General features: G+C 37.6%; 1 pseudogene; it reads right to left on the bottom strand.

The window, feature by feature from the left end:
* Positions 1 to 10,191: 10,191 nt before the first annotated feature.
* Positions 10,192 to 21,753, bottom strand: LOC125855936 (actin-53-like; annotated as a pseudogene).
* Between the last annotated feature and the right edge of the window lie 354 nt (positions 21,754 to 22,107).

Here is a 22,107-nt window from a genome sequence, read left to right as displayed (position 1 = left end):
GAATGAGAATATAGATCAGTGCCATATCCCATCTACTGCAACATGGGTTGTGAGAAAGATCCTAGATATGGGAAATTTCTAAGGAATATGGTGACACAATGTGATATTACAACAAGCTGAATATAGTAGTGGGTGGTAAATTCTCTATTCATAAGATGTATCTTAACATGTTGCCAATTTATCCTAAAGTTTGCTGGAAGAATATTGCTCTACAACAAAATATTCATCCTAGACATAAGTTTATATTATGGTTGGCTGCTTGGAAGAAGTTAGCTACTATAGAGAGGTTGCTCAAATTCGGCACTCTAGTACCAATTGAATGTGCTTACTGTGAGGCATGATTACCTTTCTTTTGCCTGTCCTATTGCTGTCTCTTTGTGGAGAAAAATGTTTAACTGGATGGGATTTACTAGACCTATGGGAAGCTGGCATACTGAACTAGCTTGGGCAAACAGTTGGGCAAGCAAGAAAACAGGAATAGGTACAATAACCAACTGTGTATTTGCAATGGTAGTCTACGTTATTTGGAGGGAAAGGAATTCCCATAAGATTTCAAATGTCTGTCTTCCAATGTGAAATGATATACAAGGAGATTGAACTCTACATTCATGTGCGTGGTAGAGACCTACAGAAATGGACCGAACAACTACAGAAGCTAAACAAAATTTGAGGCATTTTCCAGTTACTAATGTAAATAGTTGAATCTTTCTATTTTCCAGTTTCAACTGGGAGAATATAGTAGAACATGAGAAGTAAGTGGGCAGCACTTACTTAGATTTGTAAAGTGCACTTTTTTGGTATCAATGACATTGATAGTTAAAACAAATTACTTTCAACTAGCTAAATAATAAAATACAATAATTTTGAGACATGAAAAAACATGAAAGACCAATGATAAGTGAAAGAGTAAAATTTCACTATGTATTTTTAAAAGAAATGTTATGTAATAAATAATCACCCCCACGGTGTTACTAAATAGTAAACATGTGATACTACAACTTGTTATTTGAGTTACTCTCAACATTCTTATTTCTATAAGATTAAAAACCTATTAAGTATCATTCATTTGTTCAAGAATTATTATGAGGGTTAACAGTGTTGACTAAAGAATTTAACATATAATTTGTGTAAGATCTGTTACGCGATCCCCAAGCATTGGGTGTTGAGTGTGCTTAGGGTGTACAGTCGGGCGCTTGGAGTTTCCTCCATTAGAGGTAATGATGTTCCGGGATCGTATTCTCACCTTCAAGCAATTAAAAGGTGAACGGATCTACAAGTCATGTACAAGGTTTAATGAACTGGTCACTCAATGCCCAACTCATAATATTCATGACATGGCACTCCTGGACTACTTCTACAGAAGCCTTGGTCCCGAAACCAAGAGGTTGGTCGACTAACTCATGTCGGGAGGCCTTGCAAAATAGTCATATGTGAAAGCAGCCCAACTGCTTAATCAAATGGCTGAAACGCACCCAGAGGAAGAAAAAGACTTCATGTTGGCCACTATAATGACTCAGATTGATGAATTGGCCAAAAAGATGGTGAAGATTGAAGTCCAGTACAAAAGGAAGGATAAATACATCCCTCCTAATGAGCGAAGAAGTCCTAAGAACAATGAGGTTAAACTCCTTGAGGGCATGCTCTCAGTCATTCTCCACAAGGTAACTAAGAAAGATAGAAAACTGGAAGAAATAAAGGAAGACATTAAAGGAATGAAGCGATTGATTTGGTCTCAATCCAGAGTTGTCCAGCTGCTCGAGAACCTTATGAGTCATGCGTAGCTCGATCTACACTCGAAACAAAACAAGGGGCTGCCTATTGATACTACGGCTAACCCCAAAAATGGAATTTGACAGCTGACATGTGTTGTGCCACGACGTTAACTAAGGCGATGTTTGGGAGGCAACCCAACACCTTTTTAAATGCTTTATTATTGTTTCAGAAATAACTGTGTGTTGAATGTATAGGTTAAAGTGTGGAAATTGTGTTTGGCGAGTTAATAGTTTCATTCAGTGAATCGCCAAACAGGTTGGCGATCACGATGAAGATCGTCGTTTAGACACTCACTTGACTGAAGGTTCTATAAAACTCAGTGAGCCAAATGACAACTCAGTGTGTCACCGATTGGATCGGCGAATGCAACTAATGTCGTCGAATGGGCACGAACTGGACGGTTTATAATGGCCAAAAGTCCTAGAAGTTTGAAATCCTTCATTTTCCCTTGCTCTTAATCTTCACAAACTCACACCAAGGTAGTGTTTTCCCTATTTTAGCATTATAATAGTATTTTGGTTAGTTGACTTGTGCTCGAAATTGCATTTCTTTGTTGCTTAGCTTTTAAATCACATTTTAATCGGCACAAAAGATAAGTTCTCAGAACCCCAAGTTTATTTTCGAATAGTTTATACTCTTTTGCAGTGATCGTATCCTATTGAAGTGTGTTGGGTCTCTCTGCTAGAATTAGAATGTGTGCATGTCTATTTCAATTTGAAAATTTTGCATGTAGTGCTTTGATCGTCAAATGCCCGTATTTGTTGTGGTTATAATTGAATGAAATCTCATTGGGTTGTGATTGCTTGTGGTTCAATTGATTGAGTGAATTCTGAGTAGCCCACGTTTGCGCTAAATGACAAAAAATTACGCAATAATAGAGCAGGTGACACCACTCTTAAGAGCAAATATCGTCAAAGTGGCCAAACTTGGCAAACCCGGGAGAAGTCTTAGTATTCCGGGGTGATGGGTAGTATGGGCCTTGTTAAAATCTCGTGAGTTCATGCTTTGATTTCAAATTCAGGGTTTGCGGAGTTGAATTCGAAAAGATGGGTTGAAAATAGGCACGTTGGGTCGATTGGCAAGCTAGGTTGAGCTCGTCTAACGACTCGACGGTTCACCTAATGTCCTCATTTCACCGATAATTTGGTGCATTGATTGATAGTTGATACTATAACTTTTGGCCAGAAGTCTGAGGGGCGCCGAAAGCACTCGGTGACTCACCAAAAGTATTCTTAGCGCCCTTTATTGCATCCCTGAGACCCTTATTCACTGTAACTTTAGGCGGACAAACCCTTGCTCGCCTAAAGTGGTCGGAGATTCACCGAGTATACCTTCCCATCACCAACTTGCTATAATTTGAAGCCAACCCTTGCGGCGAGCTCGAGTTAGCTCATCAAAAAAGTTCGGGGACTCGTCAATCCACATGGCGAGTTTTCCTGCAGAAGATTACATGTGCTTCTACTTGATTTATCTCCTAACTCTTCCCAATCTTTTGTAGATATGACTAAACCTAACAAAGCAGGTAGCAACACACCACCCCGAGGCAAATAAAAAGGGATCACGCTCAATGAGGATGCAACAGCATCCAGGAACAAGGCCATAAAACTTTCCACAACGGGTGGGAAAGGCAAGGGCAGGGACAAAACCATTGAGCTATCATATGCAAGCTCTGATAGTACCGGTTTTTACACCAATAACCCAACAACATATAGTAGTGATAGTATGGGTACAAATGAAGATGAACTGATGGAGGCACAGAGGAATGAACCACAATCTAAACAAGTAAATGACCCATCTCGGATCAGAAATCCTCGATCCAGCACTCCGACTCCTGCAGCTCCAGAGTAGGTAATAGTATTGGCACTTCCAGTACAAGGTCCCCCACCTAAATCAAGGAATAGATTAAAGTCTGAGGGGTTGAGAACAATCATTGAGGAAAAATAGTTGTCCATAGATGGGGTGATCGATAAGTATCCTGAAAAAATAGAGTGCCTGAAATATCACAAATTCCAAATCTTTACAAAGCCCCGTGGCTCGTATATACCAAGCTGGGTCAGAGAATTCTACAATGCATACAGTGCATTGGTACCTCAACAAAAGAGGCTGGTATCGTCGTTCAAAGCAGTTGACTACGTGGTTGTTAGAGGAAGGAAGGTGCTTGTGACAGTGAGGCTATAAATATAGTCTTGGGTATGTTCGATAAAATTAATGATCACTACCAGCACTTGATCAGAACAGAGATGTTGGATGCAATGAAAAAGTGGTTAGCCCCGCTAATCTCAGATGATAATGCTCCGAAATGGGTGGCAGAAGGTGTTTCGATTGAAAAGAAAGAACTGAGCATAGTTGCGAGATACTGGTTCGGGTTCATCAGCAACACAATTATGCCATCACAGAATGAATCAATTTTTCTCCTTGGTAAGGCAGCTTGTCTTGGATGCATTATAGAGAAGACCAAGATAAATCTAAGGATGATCATTGCCTTCGAGATCCATAAGCATGCAAAGTAAAGCCAGACATCTCTCCCTTTTCCAATATTAATCATTGCATTGTGCAAAAGAGCTCGAGTGCCTAGAGATGCAAAAAAGGATGTGAAAGTGGTTGCCGCCACCTCTACCAGTATTCGAAAGATCAAAGTTTAATATCTTAAGGACCAAGCAGAAAAGAAACAGAAGGAAGCTGTGGCCACTGGATCTATACCTGCCGAGGTATCTTTGCCTACTCCAGCCCCTGGGTCTTCAGGTACATCTGATGTCATGACCACTTCTGCTAACCCTCCAGGTCCCTCTGCTGCCTCATTACCACCCAGACCTATTATAGTCGCTGCCTCATGTGGGCAGATCACTCAAGCATCCTTGATCTGAATGGGACAGCATGCCCAATCTGCTAATTGTCGGACTGCCAACATAGAAAGCTCCATTCTAGGTATGATTCAGGTTGCCCTAGATGATGCTGTGAAACCAATGAGCACTACTATTGATTCTCTAGTGGCCAGGATGGTAGTGTGTAAGCACGACCAAGGAGCCATAGAGGAGGTAATAGCCTTAAAGGCCACCATTGCAGAATTGAAGAAAGATGTGGACTACCTAAAGTCCACCGATATGTCCATGATCTTTGGAATAGTGGAAATTTCAGATGTTCCCGAAATGCCTCAGACTACCATAGGACACGAAGATGGAATAAAGCATACAGTCGATCCCGAATCAGAGGCAGAGACTGATGAAGAGATGTTTGAAGAAGCTATAGCGGACGACATAACCGAGACTGAAGAAATAATAATAGATGTTGTTGTGCAGGCTTCCTTAGCAAAAGCTCCTGCTATTGGATCCAATAAAGTTGGTCCTTCTGGAGGTCACTCTGGGTACTGAAGCCCAAACAGATAGAACAACCGATTAGCCAGGATCACTTCTTTACCTCTTTCTCTATCTTTCTTTATCCTAAATTTTGGATATTCTGTTATTTGCATTTGAGGACAAATTGCTTTTAATTGTGGTGGGGTGAAGCCCACCTTTGTGTGCTATTTAATGTTGGTATTTTGTTTATATTTGGGTTGTTATGTTTATAAATTGTGCTTACACTGCTTTTTGTGGATGTTTGAGTTGTGGCTCCTTTTATTTTAAATTGCATAACGATTTTGATCCTTTCAAAAAATTTTGAATTTTTCGTACATTTTCCACCCCTCGTGTGTTGAATGTGGCTGTTCTTCTGCAAAAATTTGAGTCTCGGTTCCAACAATACCGATGACTTGAATAGTGCTCTCAATCGATTGAACATGAATGCGCGGCTAAGATGAGTCCAAATGAAGTTGCATAGATAATACGTGAACTCTTTGCATGTCGTTATGACTAGCCTTGTATCAAATTAATTCTCTTGTGATGATCATTGCACACTAGCGAAAGTGTGGAGTCTTGTTTAACTTATAGTATCAATGCCTAGTGTGATGAGCTTACCTGTGAACTATGCATGATAGATCCTAGAATTTGCCCCGTTGGTCCGGTCAACTAAGTGAAGCTTTCTCTTGATATGATCTTAGGCAATTTGTATGAGTGTGAGCCAATTTGAAATTATACCTCTTTTGTGACTTACCTTGTGAGTGTGTGATTCTCTTTTGAACACCCCCTTGAACCTTACCATTCCTTTGGAAGAAACTTGATGAAACCTAAACCATTCTTTCTCCACTACCCATAATCCTCATAAAAGTGTGGTTAGTTTGAATATCCAACTTAGGCCAAAGTTGGGGGTGTGGTGAAAAGAGAAGGCAAATCAAGAAGTGCAAGAAAGTCCCTCTTACCCATGGTTTTGAGGAAAATGGAACCCCTCCATAAAAAAAACATAAAAGAAAAGGAAAACGAATGAAAAAGAAAAGTTGTGGAATAAAGTTGAAAAAAGAAATGGGGTTCCCTAACAATCCATGGATAGTGAATAATAGGATGACTTATGAGCACTGAAGAGAATGATATAGGAAAAGGAAAGGAAATGTTGCGAGCACCACACCTCATGAGGATGAAAGTCATTAAGACTAAATGATCATACCTTTGCACTCTGCCCCATTACAAGCCTTGAAAAGACCTTTTTGATCTTGAGTGAGCTGAAACAAATGTTGATTGGAAAATACGGGCAGACCTATGGGTGAAAGCATGCATTATGTTCTTCTTTGTGAGTGTGACTGTTGCATCTGATTCCAAAGCTTTAAACTGTGAAACCATTGTGTGAATATGGAATCATTATTTGTGTGAGGGCATTTGAAGAGCATTTGAAGCAAGTATTGTGAGCATGAGAATCTTTGGTAATGGTGTGTCACAACTTGAATCTAAGTACACAATTGATCCTTGCATAAGTAAATCGAGTCTTGTTCTGTGCATTCATGATTGAGTCTTGTGTAGCACTGTTTGAGACACCCTTTTTGAACGGCTGAACTTGAGTTTGCTTGAGGACAAGCAAAAGTTTAAGTTGGGAGTGTTGATGAGTCCACAAATTGGACTCATTTAGGGCTATATTTTAATAGAAATTGTTTCCTCAAATGCCTATTTTATCTCAATATATGATGAAAACCCTTAAGTTTCAGGTATGTGAAGTTTTTAGGAAAGCATGAACACTACATTGCAAAAAGGAACGAAAAGCATGAAAAGAACAAAGAAATGAAGGCATGAGGATCGCCGAGTCCACTTGGCGAGTCGCCAAAGGGTCTCACTTCGAATTTTGTTCCAGTGTGATGAGCCTTGAAGAAGAGGATCAAGTCGGCGAAAAAAGAGAGCAGTCAGTGCATCGTCGAGCAGTTCCGTGAAGCAGTATCATACCGCCCAATGGCCCAGAGCACGACGATGCAGAGGGTTGGTACGAGACGGCGATGAATTACACCAAAGGGCGAATCGCCGAGTTGATCGGTGATACCGACTAATGTCGCCGAATGATCCACTGCAGCACATATTTTTGAAAACTATAAATACTCGTTGAGAGTTATAGCTTAGTATCAGATTTTTAGTGTGAAAAGAAATTATTATAATTTTCATAATACTTTTTATTTTTGCTTTGAGTTAGAGAGGGTTTTGAAAACTTGAAGAAGAAGAGAGTTTCATCTCTAAGGATTTGGACTTGGGTCTCTTGATTTCTTCATTCTTGGCATGTAACAAGACTAAAATCTTCATACCTATCTGAATGCAAGCTCATTTAGGTATAAATTTCTATCTCTTGATGTGTGGCTAAAAACCCCATTCTTGGGGTGTGATTTAGCGAATATGGGTTAATATTATTGTTGGGTCTTGCTTGTTGATAGATTAAATGTAGTTTAATGGTGATTTCACCTAGTAGTTGTGGTTGAATTTAATGGGTTTGTAGTTGCAAATACAAGTCCACCCATGTGTTTTCGGCTTGCTCGAGAGAGAGAGGTCGTGAAACCAAGACTGCTAGACTGATGACCTAAGGAGTGAGTTGACATGAGGTTCAGGCTGAGAGGGTGAGCCCTAGTCCCATATCCTAACACTCAACTCGAGAGAGTGAGTGGGGTAAGGCGTAGGCTGATCATCATGCGGCAAGTGGGTGTCCGAGAGGAACCCATTTGAAACGGATTAAGTTGCTCGAGAGAGAATTTATTCCCACATATAGCTTAGCCTAGTCACTATTACTCTATAAATTCTCTATCAAAAGCATGTACCCAATAATTTAGATTAACCCGTATTCCGATCACATCCCAAGAATCTCCCTCTCATTGTTAGATTTTCTTGTTGATTTCGCTAATTTTAGATTACTTGTGACAAAACCCCCCAAATCGATATTTGACACTTTTGTGTCCCCCTTTAATTTATAATGTTTTTACTCGTTAATATCTTTAGCTACGACTAGTTAGAACTAAATTTTATTTTTCTATAAATTATCAACACCACTCCCTTGGGACGATCCCAACCCTCAGTTGGGTTACTATATTATCGACGATCGTAGACACTTGAATTGGAAGTAGTGTCGTTGGTCACGATAAGCATCACTACTCCCAATAATGAGTGTGGAAAAAGATTCAACCTCACATAATCCAATGAAACCCTATTCGGGATATATGTATCGCTTATCTCCAGAATATTCCTTATATATACTTGGGGATCCTCGTGAGGGAGACCGGAGAATTGCCCCATAGCGTGGATGAGTTGCACCATGTTTTGTTTTAGCTCAAATCTGACACCCGTTGGTGGCGTTCTTATACTTGATGCCACATTGGTTATTAGTAGGACTGCCACATCAGGGACTAGTCTTGCCGATATAATTGGGGTACCTCTTGTCCTTAACTGTTCATGTTTTCTACTCGGTCACCCTCAATATTTTCCAGGAGACCCAATCCCAATTCTTGCTGACGTCCTTGATTCGCCAGCTTTCTTCATATCGCAATGCTCTTTCAGGTTCGTTGTCTGGGTCGACAAGATCCCCTTTTTGGGCCAGACTTAAGAATCAAGTGTCTACAATACAAAAGATATACGATCAAGTTATTAACACTTGAACAATCTAATTGCAGACTTAAGAAAATTAAATATAAATTAATTCTTAAGTCACCGGCAGCGGCGTCAAAAACTTGTTGCTTCCAATCGCACACGCAAGTGTACACGGTCGCGAAAGTAATATAGTTTCATTTAGAAACTAGTTATCATTCCCAAGAGACTTATTATCAACTTATATTTTCTAACTTAATTCCACAATTCAACAAGAGTAACTTTAAAAGAGGTTGAATGTTGTTTATTACTACTACGACTAATGCAATAAATAAAAAAAATCTAGTGTGAACGACTTCAAATTGATGTTATAAGCAAGTAAGAGACAATTCCAAGGCTGCGGCATGCATTGATTTCATGTATCGTATCTCAGGTAATGAACTAATTTAGGTCATCAAGTTACTGATTTACAGGATTGATTATATGATCATGGTCTCCCGACCTCTAATTGCCTACTCCAATTAGCTGTCTAAATACATTGTTAAGCGAGGATAGGCAGTCCTAATTGCCGAGCATTTATATTTCATCATGTTTTATAACCAAGCTAGATGTTCGTTCGTGCATCACTCCTAAACACAAATCAACTCAACTTAATGGAAGATCAAGCTTTCCATATTCTTTGGTCTATCTACCTTAGTGTTTCCCTATTTTAAGAATAGACACGAGATTTATATCTATGATGGTCAGTCAAGAAATACTAAACAAGAACATAGAAGTAACTTAAAAGCGATAACCATGAATTAATTCAAAACCATTAATACTCAACAATCACTCGTAGCTACAGCCCCAGAACAAGGGCGTTTTGCCACTCATAATGTTCAAAAACCGCAAAATAGTATTGTTCATGCGATTTCCAAAATTAAAGAAGAGTTAGAGAATCAAAACCTATTAAAAAACTTTAATCCTTGCTCTTGCACCCCAAAAAGAAGTCGAACCTCTACAAAATAAACCTAGGGTCCTATTTATAGAGTTTAGAAAAATAATTTCCAATTCTAGTCCAAAAAGGAATCCTAATTAAACCAATTTTGCCAAAACGTTAGTCAATCCTTGGGGAATCGCGCCAAAATCATGCCTGGCAAGCTGGGCATCATGCTGTCAGTGCACCAAAATGAGGCTTCTAAACTTTTGGTCTGGAGCATCGCGCCCCTAGTGCGCCACTGAGGCTGGGGCACTGCACCAAGCTTTTTCGTGGGCCTCGGTTGCCAATCCTTTCTTCTGTTGCTCTCTTTATCAATCACTTCCTTTAAGATCCCTGCTAAATAGATACTCACGTATATTAGTGTACAGTAATCATAATTCTAAGTCAAAATGGGTAAATTAGATTAGCGTATGTCCGAAAACTCATGTTAAAGATGATTAATTCATAATAATCCGACATATAAATATGCCCAAGATCAACATTCATAGTTAGAACCAATCATTCGAGACTAAGACTTGAAATATTGATTTATCGATTAGTCAAATAAAGTAAGGAGAAATGAACTCTTTTGAAAGTATAGATGGGAGCTAGAATTGATCCTCATATCCAGGTGTTGTACTTCCTCTCAGATGGTGCAATCGCCTCGATCTTCATGCCCCTAGGAGAAAGAGAAGTGATTTCCTTGCTCATACGTTCTTCTAAGACAGGAAACATAGTTAAGCCACCACTAAGCACAGTGTTTGAAAATAAATTGTGAGGCCCTATGGTTCTTCCGCATAGTATGTGTATCATTCCATGAGTGTATGAGGTTTATTTGACTTGGTGTATCATGTTAGAAGAATAAGTTTGCATAGGGGTGGCAAAAAAATCAATGAATTAGACTAACATTATGGGTCAAGGATGCCCTTAAACAAGTTCGAGTTAAAGAATGTATATTCTAACACCCCGCCCGTTCAGAGCACTTAAGTTAACCGGTACCTTTTGGGATAAGACAAAGAGTGTCTTATATGCTAATAATGATATTTTATAAGGTGATATAGTCGCCCAATGGTCGTAAGTTAAGTTTTGAAGTCAAGCGAGTTGAGAAATAAAAAGTTGGCAAAAGTTAGAGTAAGTTTCTTTGATAAATTTTCTGAAAATTGGGTTAAATATCTCGGAGCTTTTCTACCAATCTATAAAGATTTAGAAGAACCCCAATAAATGAAATCTAAGGTCTACGTGTCTACTTTCCAATGCATTAAATCATTTGTCCATACGACTTCAGAATTGAGAGATATTCAGATTTTAGTGAGACTACACAAGAAGGCACGTGAAGGTGGGCCCCTAGCCCATATGTCGGTTTAACATTATAAGATCAGATTTGCCTTCATTTCATCTCATTATTTTCGATCAAAATAACAATAAAACAGTCCTAAATCCTCTCTAAAGGTTCTCCTATCATCCAAGCAAAGATTTTCATCATTTCAACATGGTTTAACCCTCGGAACGTTCATAGAGATTGTGTTATTCCTTTCCTCCTTGTTGGTTGTGATTTGAAGGATTCTTCAAGGTGAAGGAGTCTCGTTTTTTATTTGGTGTTGCTGTTGTTTGGAGGTAATAATTATCACCCTTCATTTTATTGAGTGATCCCAAGTTATAGCAATGCTATCTAAGCAAAAAACGAATAGACGGCTGGAAAAATCGTGTTTGGATAGTTACGTGATATTGGGCTCTTTTGAAGTATTTTCTGATATTGTTGTTGCTGGAATTTTTTTGTAAATGCTTTGTATGTGTGTGGATCTTGTTGATATGAGTTTGGAAGAGAAGAAGTAGTACAGATGGCTATTTGATTGTAACTAAATTAGTGTTACGTTGGTTCTATTATTGCATTGAAATTTTCAAATTGTTTCTTCTTGGTTCAACGTCTTGCGTTTAAGGAGATTGTTTCTTATTGACAAGACATGTTAATGTACTGCAAGCTCCATCAAGTTTAAGTTTAGGTTTTGTCCTTTTAAGCTCTTATTGCATATGAAGAGAAAGACATGTCTCCAAATGTAATTATTGGGCGAACGTATAGGATGATGATTAGAAGCGGCGAGTTCAAGTTATTATGGTTATATTGAACAATTATAGGATTGTATTATATATAGAGTTTTTATGGCTTTAATGGATTGAAGACTCGTGGTTAGGATTTGGTTATGGTTATTTGGGTTGGAAAAGAGGGGTGTGGCGATATGCCAAGTTTTAATTGTTGTGCAGGCATACTCTATTTGGTTGTTGTTGACTATTATGTAGGCCTCCACTTGTTAATAGCTGCTACAAAAATGTATGTTATGTCATTAATTTGAGGTTGTAATTTGGAGAAGAGAAGGTAATGAAGCATACATTTAAAAATGGTCTGGTGAGCTAATCACTCTGCTAGTGAGTTCTAAATTGTTACTTTGACCCTAACGTGATAATATTCTGCATGTAATAGTTGTGTGACATGATTTTATGTAGACTACATACTGTAAGGAAGGGGGTACAATCCATATTGATACAACAAGACCCAAAATCGAGGTATGTTAAGGCTAAGCACTATACTTCCTTTGAGCACAAATTTTTGAATCCTAAATTGTCAAATATTGTTTTACTACTCTATTGCTAGAAAGACCTTTTGTGAAAGGCATTGAGATTGCAGCTGGCGTATTTTTGTGACTCCATTATGTTGCTATTCCACTCGTTCAGTTAGATAGGGTATTTGGCGTCTTTATGTCATTTTGTTGATTCTCTTAACTATAGGTCCATGTGTACAAATTATTATTCTTCTTTAGGTGTAGAAACTTAAGAATATTAGGGATGAACAATATCAATATGAAATCAGTCCTCCTTCCTGGCTAATTTATATTTTTTTGAAAACTTTAAAATAAAACGTTGATCTCCAAAACTGTTAAACGTAAATCGTATGTTTAAACTACTAAAGTACGGGTTTTTCTGAAATACTTTCTTTGACAAACCACTAAGGAAATATATATAGATACTAAGTGAGGAACTTTAAGCTCTTCATGAACATCCTAAAGTTTAAGTTTCCTTTCTAAATCCAAGTTAAGTGTTCCAGTTTAATCTACAAGTATACAAGTTTCACGAGATATTTACATGTGATAAAGAAAGTGATTACGAGATTATGAGGACAAGAGTACCAATGAGCCAAGATTGGCAACATAATTTAGGTAACAAATGCATTACGGATCCATGACATTACATGCTATGCACTCTACTTCCGAGCTATAATCGGAAGGTATGGGGACTATTGCCTATATTTATACGTATGAGACACAGATGGCCACAAGTTGGCGAATATGATCCCGGTTCGCTACCGGAAGGCACCACCATTGCTAGCACTTGGTTGGGTATGACATGCATTTCCATTTCTATATATATATATATATATATATATATATTAACAACATACGATTATGCGAGCATACCATACATGTTTAATCTATATAAGGTTTGATGTCAGCCATGGCGGCTACCAGAGTTTTTGTTTCAGGTGGTATCTTATTCCCCTTTTTACAGTAACTATTTATTATTCTATTTTCTGCCTTACATACTAGTACATTTTTATTCGTACTGACGTCTCGTTGCCTGGGATGCATTTTTGTTTCGTGTGTGCAGGTCCATGTAGGGATTCTGATTAACCCCTCTGCTAGGATTCGGGGTTCAGCTGTGAGTTGGTAAGATCCACTTCTTCCTGGAGCTTTCATAGGATGTTACTTTTATTGTACAGTTTGGGTATAATTGGGGCCTCGTCCTGACCAGTGCCTATGTCACTCATAGAGGCTATTGTGGACATAGTATTCTGGGTTTCTTTCTGCAGATTCCTGTTTCCAGCCACATAGGCTTGGCATGTATAGATATGTATGTATGTGTGTATATCTTCATTGTAGCCTTATAGGCTAGCTAGTACCTTGTTATCTTTGGCTTGTCTACCTTCGTCTATATGACTTATCGATATTCAGGTTATGACCTTAAGGGTCTAGTCATAGTATTTTAGATGTTATGTTGCCTGACCTTCTAAGCTCTCACTTGAGTCAGTTGGTATATTTATGTGGCTAACTCAATTGCTTAATGTGTCAAGTGCCAGCCACGCCTTCTCTATTTTGGGGCGTGACAAACTTGGTATCAGAGCAGGTCGTGTCCCAGGGAGTCCACAAGCCGTGTCTTGTAGATTCTTGCTTAAGAGTGTGTTGTGCACCACACTTATAATCAAGAGGCTCTAGGGCATTTTGGACTGGTTACATTTCTTTCAATTTATAGATCGTGCTATAGAGCTGAGTTATAAGTACATATGAAATATGAATCGTGCTTTGTGTGTCACATACGCTCAAGAGGATTTATCGAGGTTCTACAGTAGAGATTGTTTGTTATAAAAAAAATTTTAGACATGATAGGGCTAGAGATTCTCGACTTTGTTATTGATATGGGCATGGATTGGTGGAAACCTTATTATGTCGATGTCGACTACCAAGAGAAGACTGTTAGATTTCAGTTCCTAGGGGAAGTAGTATGAGAATGGAAGGCTAATGGTGCAATGTCAAAAGGCAAGTTTATTTGCAATATTTTGGCAAGGAAATGTTTGCCCATGGTTGTACTTATCATATTTTCCGAGCGAGTATAAGATATTGATATTGAGACCTCAACTCTTCAGTGATTATAGTGGGCAATGAGTTTCTAGGTGTATTTCCAAGTGAGCTTCTTGCTATTTCCCTGGAACAAGCGACAAATTTTTTCTAGTGATACATTACAAGATGCTCTGCCGATATCAATTTCCCCATTAAGAATTGCACCAGCAAAATTGAAGAATATATTATATAAGAGCTTTAACAGGACTAGTGCATCACTAAGCGGTGCACCAATGTTATTTGTTCTAAAGAAAGATGAATCATTGTAGAAGTGTATAGACTACAAAACAACTGAATAAGGTGACTATAAGGAACAAATATCCACTACAAAGGATTGATGGGTGTTTTCGACCAACTATATGATGTAGGATGCTTCTCAAAGATTGATTTACATTTAGGGTACCACTAGGTACTTGTTCGAGAGAGTAATGTTTCAAAGACAACTTTCATGATTAGAGATGGACATTTTGAGTTTCTTGTAATGTCTTTCAGATTGGCGAATGACCCAACAATATTTATGAACCTGATGAATAGTATATCCATCTCATTCTATACTTGTTTGTAATTGTATTAGTTAATGATATTCTGGTACATTTCATTCAGAGGTAAATCATAGAGATCATCACTAAGTAGTGCTTCAGTTACCCCAAGGTTAGAGGTTGTAAGCTAAATTCTCAAAGTATGAGTTCTGGTTGTATGTAATGGTTTTTTTTGCCGGGGCCATACTTTATTAGATGCTGGTATTAAGGTATACTTACAGAAGACTGAGGTCATGAAGACTTGGCATAGACCTATGAACCTGGTCGAAGTTCAAATCTTTCTGAGGGTTAGTGGAGTATTATATAAGTTTTGTGGAAGGATTTTTTTTTATTTTCTCCACTTTCAACACCTCTAACAAAGTTGACTTAAAAAGAAGTTAAGTTTCGGTGGACAATAGCCTACGAGGGGAGATTCCAAGAGCTGAGATATCAAATGACTTCAACACCAGTTCCGACCCTACAAGACGGTCAAGACAGTAATGTAATGTTTCATTATGCTTCAAGAGTTAGGCTGGTTTATGTTCTGAAACATTAAAGAAAGGTAATTGCTTATGCTTCATGATAGTTAATGAAGAATGAAAAGAACTACTCGACCTACGATTTAGAGTGGACTGAAATTATTCATTCCTTGAGGATTTTGAGGCATTACTTGAATGTCTTTAATGTTGATATTTATACAGATCCTAAGAGCCCCCAATATATTTTTAGACTGAAAGAGGTAATTCTACAATAGCGCAGATGGAATGAATCGCTGAAAGTTATTGATGTGGATATATTATATCATCCAAGGAAAGTAAAATATATTAGCGGATGCCCTCAGTCGTAATGGGTAGTTTATCACCATTGGGAATTGAGAACCAGGAGATGGCCTAAGAGCTCCATCAGCTAGCTGGTTTGGGGTTATATTATAAAACACCAATGATACTAGAGTCATAATTTAGGACTGGGTAATATCATCTCTATTTGTGGAGGTGAAGGCTTGAAAAAGTGAAGATCCTAGCTTACATCAGCTCAGAGGCAAGGCTTAAAAGCAAAAAAAATAAAAAAATAAAAATTCACCTTTGATAGAGTAGGATAGACAGTCTTCATATTCAGAGACCAGTTATATGTTCTGAATCCCACATGGCTTCTATTGAATAATATGGGACATGTGAACCATTCTCGCTTCTCTGTTCACATAAGAACCATGAAAATGTGTCATGGTATTAAGGAGATATGTTGTCAATAGAGAGAGGTAGAGCATCAGAAGCTTAGTTTGCTAACTCAGGAGATAGTTTTTCCATTGTGGGAGTGGAAAGAGATAAATATGAATTTTGTCACATGTTTTCCGCATTCGCGAGGGAAGATCAAATTCCATTTGGGTGATAATACACAGGTTGACGAAATCAGCCCATTTCTGTATAGTCAGGACTATCTTCTGGTGGAATATGTTGGGATGTACATTAGAGAGTTATTTATACTCAATTATGTCTCAGTATAGATTACTTCAAATAGATGGACATATTTTATAGCACAACACAGAGATCCTTGTTGACGGGTTTGGGGACTCAAGTTAATCTTAGTACGAATTTTCATCTTTAGATTGATGGCCAAGCCAAACGTATAATCTAAATACTCAAGGACATGTTATGGGTATGTGTGCTAGATTTTCATGGAAACTGGTGTGATCGGGTGTTAATGGTTGAGTTTTCTTATAATAACAACTTCCAAGCAAGTATTCAAATAGCTCCTTATGAAGCACTATATGGAAAAAGTGCAGGTCACCAATTTATTGGTTCAAGATCAGGGAAGTAGAGTGGCTAGGCCATGATCTAATCTAACAAGTTATGGAGAAGGTAGCTTAGTAGAGATCGGTTGTAGATATCATAGAGTAGTCAGAAGTCTTATGCAGATGTTTGACTAAGAGACTTAGTGTTTGATGAATAAGATTGGTTTTTCTTCAAAGTATGGCCTATGAAGGGCTTCATGCGATTAGTCAAGAAAGGAAAGTCAAGTCCAAAGAATGTAGGGCCATATAATATTATTCAGAGGATTCGTAGGGTGGCTTACGAGATTGATTTCCCTTCAGAATTTAAAGCAGTTCATCCAGTGTTTCATGTATCTAGTTTATAGAAGTTCATCGAAAATGCTTTGAATTATGCCCGTTGAGGATATTCTTGTCTCTACATACTTGTTTTATGCTAAGGTGTTAGTGGCTATTTTGGTTTGGCAGGTAAGAAAGATTTGGACCGAAGAAGTGGTTTCTATGAAAGTGTTATGGTGGAATGACAACTTGAGGAAATAACTTGAGAAGCCAAGGAGGAAATAGGGAAGAATTACCCGCAACTATTGACGACTTAAGCTGAGTTGTTTTTGAATGACTGACAATTATTCGTGTACACAAACTTAACTGGAATTTAAATACCAAAAAAATGTAGTTTATATGGATTTTCTAAAGCTAGATATACGAAGCCTTATAAGTGGATTTTCAGAACAGGATTTAAGATTTGCGAACGTAACAAATAGAGCCTTGCAAATAGCACAATACCAGCAAGGAATACAACCAAGAGATTGTTCGAATCCACTCGCGGACTAATATTCCTAAGGAGGGGAGAATGTGAGACCATGTGATTCTTCCGCATAGTATGTGTATCATTGCATGAGTGTATGAGGTTTATATGACTTGGTGTATCATGTTAGGAGAATAAGTTTGCATAGGGGTGGTAAAAAAATCAATGAATTAGACTAACGTTATGGGTCAAGGATGCCCTTAAACAAGTTCGAGTTAAAGAATGTCTATTCTAATACTCCGCCCGTTCAGAGCGCTTAAGTTAACCAGTACCTTTGGGGATAAGACAAAGAGTGTCTTATATGCTAATAATGATGTTTTATAAGGTGATATAGTCGCCCAATGATCGTAAGTTAAGTTTTGAAGTCAAGCAAGTTGAGAAATAAAAAGTTGGCAAAAGTTAAAGTAAGTTTCTTTGATAAATTTTCTAAAAATTAGGTTAAATATCTTGGAGCTTTTCTAACAATCTATAAAGATTTAGAAGAACCCCAATATATGAAATCTAAGGTCTACGTGTCTACTTTCCAATGCATTAAATCATTTGTCCATACGACTTCAGAATTGAGAGATATTCAGATTTTAGTGAGACTGCACAAGCAGGCACGTGAAGGTGGGCCCCTAACCCATATGTCGGTTTAGCATTATAAGATCAGATTTCCCTTCGTTTCATCTCATTATTTTCAATCAAAATAACAATAAAACAATCCTAAATCCTCTCTAAAGGTTCTCCTATCATCCAAGCAAAGATTATCATCATTTCAACGTGGTTTCACCCTCGGAACATTCATAGAGATTGTGTTATTCCTTTCCTCCTTGTTGGTTGTGATTTGAAGGATTCTTCAAGGTGAAGGAGTCTCGTTTTTTATTTGGTGTTGCTGTTGTTTGGAGGTAATAATTATCACCCTTCATTTTATTGAGTGATTCCAAGTTATAGCAATGCTATCTAAGCAAAAAACGAATAAACAGCTGGAAAAATCGTGTTTGGATAGTTACGTGATGTTGGGCTCTTTTGAAGTATTTTCTGATATTGTTGTTGTTGAAATTTTTTTGTAAATGCTTTGTATGTGTGTGGATCTTGTTGATATGAGTCTGGAACAGAAGAAGTAGTATAGATGGATATTTGATTGTAACATAAATTAGTGTAACGTTGGTTCTATTATTGCATTGCAATTTTCAAATTGTTTCTTCTTGGTTCAACGTCTTGCCTTTAAGGAGACTGTTTCTTATTGACAAGACATGTTAATGTACTGCAAGCTCCATCAAGTTTAAGTTTAGGTTTTGTCCTTTTAAGCTCTTATTGCATATGAAGAGAAAGACATGACTCCAAATGTAGTTAGTCGACGAACGTATAGGATGATGATTGGAAGCAGCGAGTTCAAATATTTATGGTTATATTAAACAATTATAGGACTGTCTTATCTATATATATATATATATATATTATGGCTTTAATGGTTTGAAGACTCGTGGTTATGGTTATTTTGGGTTGGAAAAGAGGGGTGACGCGATACGCCGAGTTTTAATTGTTGTGCAGGCATACTCTATTTGGTTGTTGTTAACTATTGCGTAGGTCTCCACTTGTTAATAGCTGCTGCAAAAATGTATGTTATATCATTAATTTGAGGCTGTAATTTGGAGAAGAGAAGGTAATGAAGCATACATTTAAAAATGGTTTGGCGAACTAATCACTCTGCTAGTGAGCTCTAAATTGTTACTTTGACCCTAACGTGTTAATATTCTACCTGTAATGGTTGTGTGACATGATTTTATGTAGACTACATACTGTAAGGAAGGGGGGTACAATCCATATTGATACAACAAGACCCAAAATCGAGGTATGTTAAGGCTAAGCTCTATACTTCCTTTGAGCACGAATTTTTGAATCCTATATTGGCAAATATTGCTTTACTACTCTATTGTTAGAAATTCCTTTTGTGAAAGGCATTGAGATTGCAGCTGGCGTATTTTTGTGACTCCATTATGTTGCTATTCCACTCGTTCGGTTAGATAGGGTATTTGGCGTCTTTATGTCATTTTGTTGATTCTCTTGACTATAGGTCCATGTGTACAAATTATTATTCTTCTTTAGGTGCAGTAACTTAAGAATATTAGGGATGAACAATATCAATATGAAATCAATCCTCCTTCCTCACTAATTTATATTTTTTTGAAAACTTTAAAATAAAACGTCGATCTCCAAAACTGTTAAACATAAATCGTATGTTTAAACTACTAAAGTACGGATTTTTCTGAAATACTTTCTTTGACAAACCACTAAGGAAACATATATAGATACTAAGTGAGGAACTTTAAGCTCTTCATGAACATCCTCAAGTTTAAGTTACCTTTCTAAATCCAAGTTAAGTGTTCCAGTTTAATCTACAAGTATATAAGTTTCACGAGATATTTACATGTGATACGAAAGTGATTACGAGATTATGAGGACAAGAGTACCAATGAGTCAAGATTGGCAACATGATTCAGGTAACAAATGCATTACGGATCCATGACATTACATGTTATGCATTCTACTTCCGAGCTTTAATCGGAAGGTTGGGGACTATTGCCTATATCTATACGTATGAGACATAGATGGCCACAAGTTGGTGAATATGATCCCGGTTCGCTACCGGAAGGCACCACTATTGCTAGCATTTGGTTGGGTATGACATGAATATATAAGTTTTGATGTTAGCCATGGCGGCTACCAGAGTTTCTGTTTCAGGTGGTATCTTATTCCCCTTTTTACAGTAACTATTTATTATTTTACTTTTTGTCTTACATACCAGTACATTTTTATTCGTACTGATGTCCCGTTGCCTGGGATGCATTTTTGTTTCGTGCATGCTGGTCCATGTAGGGATTCTGATTAACCCCTCTGGTAGGATTCGGGGTTCAGCTATGAGTTGGTAAGCTCCACTTCTTCCTGGAGGTTTCATAGGATGTTACTTTTATTGTACAGTTTGGGTATAATTGGGGCCTTGTCCCGACCAGTGCTTATTTCACTCATGGAGGCTATTGTGGACACAGCATTCTGGGTTTCTTTCTGCAGCTTCCAGTTTCCAGCCACATAGGCTTGGCATGTTTAGATATGTATGTATGTGTGTATATCTTCATTGTAGCCTTGTTGGCTAGCTAGTACCTTATTATCTTTGGTTTGTCTACCTTCGTCTGTGTGACTTATCGAAATTCAGGTTATGACCTTAAGGGTCCAGTCATAGTATTTTTGATGTTATGATGCCTGACCTTCTAAGCCCTCAGTTAAGTCAGTTGGTATGTTTATATGGCTAACTCGATTGCTTAAGGTGTCGAGTGCCAACCACGCCTTCTCTAATTTGGGGATGATATAAATCCTTCCTAATATCAACATCAATTTTCATGATTGAAGTGTAGACTTTTTCATGGATTCCTATCGGTCCCTTTCCGACCAATGATGGCTGAAATAGGACTTTGGGACAATGGAAACTCCCAGCACCAATATAAAAGATTTGTCCATCAGGAAGCTCAAAGCCCTTCTTCAAAATCCAGTGCAACATAAGTAATTGTGTCTTTCATACGCCTAGTAATATTTTCTTCTATTACTGCGTTACATTCAAAACCTTTTTTTGGCTATAAGCTCCCACAAATAATCTGTAAGATCACGACCACCAATACCTAACCATGAGATAGCATGGGGAAATGCATGTTCCTCATAGATGGGAACCGTGTGGGTCGAACCATCACCAAAATTAAGCACAATGCCTGGTTGTAGAATAACAAAGGAAATTAGTGACTAGCTAATATTAAGTAGTAGAGAACTAGTATTTCTTCTCTTCTGCTTACCAAATAGGCAACCATTAGCGAACAGAGATAGAACAACTGGATTTCAACATACATAGATGGAACACTAAATTTCTCAAACATGATTCCGATCATTTTCTCCCGATTTACTTTGGAGTTAAGTGGTACTTTCATCAGAAGAATGGGATGCTCCTCGGGAGCAACATGGAATTCATTGTAAAATATGTGATGACAGATATTCTCCATATGATCCCAGTTTTTTTTACCATGCCATGTTCAATTGGATATTTCAAAATCAAAATACCTCTTTTATGCTGAGCTTCATGACCAAAATATGCATTTTTTTGTTCCATACCAAGCATGAGGCCAGTATAACGAGGAACACCAACTATACTTTCAAAAACAGTCTTTGGAGCATCATCCCCAACAAACCCAACCTAAAGAAAAAAGTGTTTGAATATCCATTAAAGAGCAACATAGTGAATAAAATTGAAATTGCAAGAGGTTTGTTCTTTCTAACCTTGGATCGTGCAATTCCGTTATCGATAACAAGTGTTTGAATATCTATCCCATAAGCCATCTTGTAAGGACTTATAAAAACTATTTGTACTAGTCCGTGAGAAATATCTTCCTTTATTAGTTTGATATGATTTTCATATTTCTAGTTGAAATCACAAGAAAGAGTAATTTCTTGCCAGTGAAGAGAAAAAGAGCAATATGCTGAGTATTAGTAGAATTTAAACCAATTTCGAGATATAAATACTCAAGTCTCGAACTGAATCTAAAATTAATCATAATGAAATCATATTCTATAACGAATTAAACACCGGATCCGAAGTATAGAAGCATATGCACCTTTATAGGAAAAAAATAAACGACTTTTTTAGGCTTATACAAGAATCAATCCATCATATTTATGTACAGAGAGAGAAAA

This window comes from Solanum stenotomum, chromosome 1 (assembly GCF_019186545.1).
Source record: "Solanum stenotomum isolate F172 chromosome 1, ASM1918654v1, whole genome shotgun sequence".
NCBI lineage: Eukaryota > Viridiplantae > Streptophyta > Magnoliopsida > Solanales > Solanaceae > Solanum > Solanum stenotomum.
The sequence above is the reverse complement of the archived record's forward strand: the minus strand, read 5'-3'. Positions and strand labels throughout refer to the sequence as shown.